Source organism: Mizuhopecten yessoensis, unplaced genomic scaffold, assembly GCF_002113885.1.
Source record: "Mizuhopecten yessoensis strain PY_sf001 unplaced genomic scaffold, ASM211388v2 scaffold11111, whole genome shotgun sequence".
In the NCBI taxonomy this organism is placed as follows: Eukaryota; Metazoa; Mollusca; class Bivalvia; order Pectinida; family Pectinidae; genus Mizuhopecten; species Mizuhopecten yessoensis.
The window spans coordinates 332,506-339,159 of NW_018408885.1; the positions used below are offsets into that span (position 1 = coordinate 332,506).

At 38.5% G+C, this 6,654-nt stretch overlaps 1 long non-coding RNA gene across 1 annotated transcript; it reads right to left on the minus strand.

Moving 5' to 3' along the window:
- Positions 1-2,233: 2,233 nt before the first annotated feature.
- On the minus strand, positions 2,234-3,414 carry LOC110465991. Its single transcript, XR_002464682.1, has 3 exons — positions 3,086-3,414; positions 2,750-3,007; positions 2,234-2,337 (listed from the first exon to the last, which is right to left on the minus strand). It is a non-coding gene; the product is annotated as an uncharacterized LOC110465991 (long non-coding RNA).
- Between the last annotated feature and the right edge of the window lie 3,240 nt (positions 3,415-6,654).

Genomic DNA, 6,654 nt, shown 5'->3' on the forward strand with positions numbered 1-6,654 from the left:
TACCTGTATAATCTACAATGTTTATGTACCGACCAGATATGAGTTACCTGTATAATCTACAATGATTATGTACTGACCATGTATGAGTTTCCTTTATAATCTACAATGTTTATGTACTGACCAGGTGTGAGTTACCTGTATAATTTACAATGTTTATGTACTGACCAGGTGTTAGTTACCTGTATAATATACAATATTTATGTACTGACCAGGTGTGAGTTACCTGTATAATTTACAATGTTTCTGTACTGACTAGGTGTGAGTTACCTGTATAATCTACAATGTTTATATACTGACCAGGTGTGAGTTACCTGTATAATCTACAATGTTTCTGTACTGACCAGGTGTGAGTTACCTGTATAATTTACAATGTTTCTGTACTGACTAGGTGTGAGTTACCTGTATAATCTACAATGTTTATGTACTGACCAGATATGAGTTACCTGTATAATCTACAATGTTTATGTACTTACCAGGTATGAGTTACCTATTTAATCTACAATGTTTATGTACTGACCAGGTATGAGTTACCTATATAATTTACAATGTTTATGTACTGACCAGGTATGAGTAACCTGTATAATGTACAATGTTTATGTACTGACCAGGTATGAGTTACCTGTATAATGTACAATATTTATGTACTGACCAGGTGTGAGTTACCTATATATTCTACAATATTTATGTACTGACAAGGTGTTAGATACATGTGTAATCTACAATGTTTATGTACTGACCAGATATGAGTTACCTGTATAATCTAAAATGTGTATGTACTGACCAGGTATGAGTTACCTGTATAATCTACAGTGTTTATGTTCTGACCAGGTGTGAGTTACCTGTATACTCTACAATGTTTATGTACTGACCAGCTGTAATTTGCCTCAACCCTGTTATATCCTTTATACGTCAGCTAGTCCTATATATATATATTGAGTTACATGTATACTACTTATATGTTTGTGTTGTCCAAAATATTTAACTTTCTACTTGTTGCCGATACGATTTACAGGAATGTTATCATCAACTAACTGTTGTAGTTTTTTTCAAGTTACCAATTTAAATTCTGCTAATTTATATATAAATGTGCAGTAAAACCTCGTTATACTGACACAATTTCCCGAAGAAATGTCGGCGCTACAAAGATGTTTTGGCTATAAACTGAGGGAAAGAACACATGGTTTAAGAAGAAAACAAGGGGGACCTTGAAATATGTTGGCTATTCGCGGGGTCCAAACGAAACGAAGGTCATTATATCGAGGTTTTACTGTACTGTCATAAGAGGTATGCAGTGATGCATACCTACAAGAAGTAGCTTTGAGACAGGCCAGTCAGTCAGTAGTATTTTAGTGTATCGACTTCACATGTTGGCTTCCATATTGTCTCATACTTAAAACAGCGACAAGTATGACGTCATCGTGACGCCATAAATGACCACAAATTATTCATTTCGATATCAATGATGATGCATATGCAATATCTTTCAAAAGGACTTAAAACATTAAAATATCTGTATTCAAACTAATTCTACAACCCTGATAATACACATACACTCTAATTAATACAATTTGTTTCGTTTTGGCTGGTACAAAGAATAAAGCCGTTGATCCAAGCTTACAACGTTAACAACCTGATGGTCATACTTCCATGGACAGACGACGTAAGCTGTCCGAACAAACCTGATTAGCTCTGTAATATTTTGACCACTCACCCTAGTTCAAAGGTTAATAGTTACATCTACGTTATTACGCTCCGAATTACTTGATAGGAACGCTATGTGTGTGATCTTCAAATTATTCTTTTAACTTTTCATTGTGCTGTTGAGTCTAGTCATCTTCCCTCTAATTTGTACATTTGTAGTCGGATGTCAATATCATGTTCACGTTCCCTGCATAAGAGCACGTGGTCACCGCTTGACCACCACGGGAATTGATATCTCCTGCAAACAAAAGGTCATAAAAACCACGACAATTAAAATGAAGAGGTGCTGACACGATTTTAGAGGGAAAACACATTCCCACAATGCCATGTTTTGATTAAAGTCCGTCCATGAACCAATCAAACACAGCAGATATGTAGTTCAAAAGGTCATTGCGGCCTGTAGTTCCCGTAAGGCCACTCAGATTGTTTGCGTTTTGTGGCAAATTGGTGTCGGAACGCATTATAAAGGAAATTCATTATTGGTTTAAACAATATGCATATTTGCATGCAGCATTCCTGCTTCAAATCTTAGTACTTATTTACTGAATACAGATACCTTTAATCTCCGTAAGTGTAATGGTGCTGCTTTCGATACACGAGTTACCGCCTCTGTACCCTTGGACGAAATCGAAGACTCTGAAGAGAACAGATGTATGTCACGAACGAAAACCTTGGATGTCGACAATGGTTAAAATCGAAATATCATCTTCTTCACCGATTTTAGAATTAAGACAGTTCCTAGTGAGATTACATACTTTTACTAAAGCAGTGCACTAAAATTAATTTTAATACTTTCGAATTTTGGAACACGTTTGACCACTTATAAAGAAAACACGGACGCTGAATTGAAAACTATTAGTCTTGATTTGTCAACATGTCTGCAATCATACATGTATCATTTTAACTGCACAGTTGTTCAAAAAGCCAAAGGATATATAAGACATTTTAATTCAAGGAGGCAATGAAAGAATGTCATAAAACAATAAGCAAAGAACTGTATGATTGAAACGATTGTGATTGGCCAGTCGAAGTGATATGAAATATATACCTGGTATCCAAGTAACATAGTTACAGTATTTCAGTCGAAACCACCAACAAAAGTGGACAACTTCTCACAGACTGCATCTTTTAGTGGAAGCCGTTATCGTCTGTAGTGTTCCGAGACATACCTAGTCACCCCGGGCCCTCACCTATTCAGTCGAAACCACCAACAAAAGTGGACAACTTCTCACAGACTGCATCTTTTAGTGGAAGCCGTTATCGTCTGTAGTGTTCCGAGACATACCTAGTCACCCCGGGCCCTCACCTATTCAGTCGAAACCACCAACAAAAGTGGACAACTTCTCACAGACTGCATCTTTTAGTGGAAGCCGTTANCCCTCACCTATTCAGCATCTATCTTAGACAGGCCGGGATTTCCTACTTTGTAACGAATTACAATAATACAGAGGCTAACAAGGTCTGCTCATATCACTTTAAAAGTCGGCTACTACGTTTTCTCCGCGCAGTGTAAATAAAGGTTATCATGAGTTGGATATTTTGTTACTAGCAAAGATTCTGGGTTTGGCACAATTCATCAGAAACCGGTAGTCCTGTATTACACTGCCGGGCGGACCTTTACGTCCCGTAGATAAGAGGTCTAACTAGCTTAAGTTTGTATGGCGTTGTATATGTTCGTAAACGTATGTAAATGTCAGTGTCGAAATGTCACCGCCAAACAGACACTCGGCTATAATTTATAGATGTATCCAGATAACTACCTTTGGTATCTTCGGAAACCCCAGAACTGATACCAATTAAAACACGACTCATATATATAACCGCTTACCTCATCATAGATATTTAAGCTTTTAACAACTCGTTAACAAATTCAGCTTCTTTCTAAAAACCAAGAAATCGTCAGGAATCGACTTCCATAGCCCGTTTTCTAAACACGTATGCCATGAAACCGAACAGCTGACTGGACAATCGCTGTAGCTTAATATCAAGCTAAATAAATATCACGGGGTTACGTTAGAGAACAAAAGACGCTGCGTATTTTCTTTGTGTTCCGTTCTGGCGGCTTAAACGTCAGTAATATAACCGTCAGGATAAACAGGCAAGGAGACTGGGAGATCTGCATCTCTCTGATACACTCATACGTGTCACTATATATACTGGGCCGCACGAGACCTAGTCTCTCTCATGCAGCTTGGAGTGGTGTAGCTACTCTTAGATGACCTTGACCTGAGTGTCAAAGACATGAAAGACAGGTGCTTTGAAAGCAAGAAAACAATAGCGGTACCCAAAATGACAGCTACGATGCTCATGGGATGGTACAGGTACAATGTAGACAAACAAATCATACTCAACGGCAGCCTTGACCTCAGTACAATACTATTATACCCTATGTGCACTAGCCAGATGTCGATAAAGAGTTCCCGGGTAACTCCAGGAGAAGCCTTTATCACAGTATATGCCTCATCGTATGCATACGTGGGAAGTCAAAGCAACATACTTCTTTAAATATTATGAATAAAGGAGAATTTTCGTAAAAAACTTTTTTTTCTTCAGAATAAAGTCCATAAGCGCCTACGTATATAAATCTGCGTTCAAAAATTATTCGATTCCAGCGCGGATTCGATCCCTGGCATCGGGTCAACTTAAATTACTATATCGGCATCTTAACAGAATCTTTATAAAACACAAACATTATCGAACCGTTCGAGTCTCCTCATTTAAATGAGTTAACCGGAACACCTTAAGTTTCGTCTTGATATTATCACTGCAAGTTAAGTTAGTTCTGAGACGGCACCATGCTGTTAATCTGACTTTATGTGGTTTATCCAACTCATTTGATACACTGTTTTATGTAGGAGACATCAAAAATCACCATCAGCTTGGTCATATTAGAGAAGAGTATAGTTATCGGTGGTAACGTCAAAAGTGAAACAGAGGAAATGTTACCGGTGTTAATATTTAATATTTAAGAACAGTAAGGATTACAAGGAAATGTAACAATATAGATAACAGTCCTCGAATGAAATTGTATCACATATGACCTACCATTGTACCATAACGTAGGGTGACACTCCATGCTGTGAATATACGGCTACAAATAACCAAATTTTAGTTGTCAGTTATATATAATTGGAAGCGAATTATAATCACGGCATTTCTTTTAAAAGCTTTTCACATTCTAACAGATATATATAACAATCTTATTACCCATTTAAAGGTTTTAAAATTCAGAAGTAAATGTAAGAATAGTGCATTTTTAGTTTGCAGATGACACACTGAGGTAAACTCTACGGCTCTTGTTGTCTTGGTGCTGGTGACTGGCATAATCTCCTTGATTCGACAGGAAACAGAATGGCAGGTCCCACTTGCAAGAAACGCTTACCCTTCCTGCTGTTGTCTTTTCTTTTGTCTTGGTGTCTCCTCTGTTTCTGTTGCTGTCTTTCTTTCTATTTGACTTGGTGTCTCCTCTGTTTCTGTTGCTGTCTTTCTTTCTATTTGACTTGGTGTCTCCTCTGTTTCTGTTGCTGTCTTTCTTTCTATTTGACTTGGTGTCTCCTCTGTTTCTGTTGCTGTCTTTCTTTCTATTTGACTTGGTGTCTCCTCTGTTTCTGTTGCTGTCTTTCTTTCTATTTGACTTGGTGTCTCCTCTGTTTCTGTTGCTGTCTTTCTTTCTATTTGACTTGGTGTCTCCTCTGTTTCTGTTGCTGTCTTTCTTTCTATTTGACTTGGTGTCTCCTCTGTTTCTGTTGCTGTCTTTCTTTCTATTTGACTTGGTGTCTCCTCTGTTTCTGTTGCTGTCTTTCTTTCTATTTGACTTGGTGTCTCCTCTGTTCCTGTTGCTGTCTTTCTTTCTATTTGACTTGGTGTCTCCTCTGTTCCTGTTGCTGTCTTTCTTTCTATTTGACTTGGTGTCTCCTCTGTTCCTGTTGCTGTCTTTCTTTCTATTTGACTTGGTGTCTCCTCTGTTCCTGTTGCTGTCTTTCTTTCTATTTGACTTGGTGTCTCCTCTGTTCCTGTTGCTGTCTTTCTTTCTATTTGACTTGGTGTCTCCTCTGTTCCTGTTGCTGTCTTTCTTTCTATTTGACTTGGTGTCTCCTCTGTTCCTGTTGCTGTCTTTCTTTCTATTTGACTTGGTGTCTCCTCTGTTCCTGTTGCTGTCTTTCTTTCTATTTGACTTGGTGTCTCCTCTGTTCCTGTTGCTGTCTTTCTTTCTATTTGACTTGGTGTCTCCTCTGTTCCTGTTGTTGTCTTTCTTTTCGTTTTGGTGTCTTTTCATTTCCTATTGTTCTCTCTCCTTTCGTTTTGGTGTCTCCTCAGTTCCTGTTTTTGTTTAATATCTATCTTAATTCCTCATTATAAACGTGTCCAAGTTAGCAGGCGAGGATTGTAAAACAAGGAAGACAGACGTAATGCCGGAGGGGTCATGCTATTAACAGAGTCGGAAGGGATCATTTGTCCGGAATGAGGTTAATTCCAACAACTGCTACTACCGGTTTCTATATCGGACCCCAAGGAAATACGCGTTGACATCTATATCATCTTTCAGAAGATATGTGTTGATGGTTTTCTATGATTAGAGCAGTAGGGGGCCCGTCTGGTTGACTATGGGGCAAAAAACGTACATTAAAATGTGATGGTATCGCATTGTATAAGATACACGAACAAACACATGTAAATACATCGCAAAACTACGCTCTTGTATCCCTCCTAAGCTGAAGCGGGGTATAGTATACACAAGGTTATCCGAAGGTCAGTTTCTGGCGTTCTGCTGCAAACTACTGTCGTTCGCAATTAGAGAACATGTAAGCTAAGCATGGCCCCTGTACTGTAATCAGGACCTTATCTTTGTCTGATACTACATCTTCCCTCCCCTGTGCCACTCAGTCCAGCAAAACACGCTCTCATCCAGGCTTATTCACATTCGGGACATTTTTCTGTAACATCGCGGCGGAA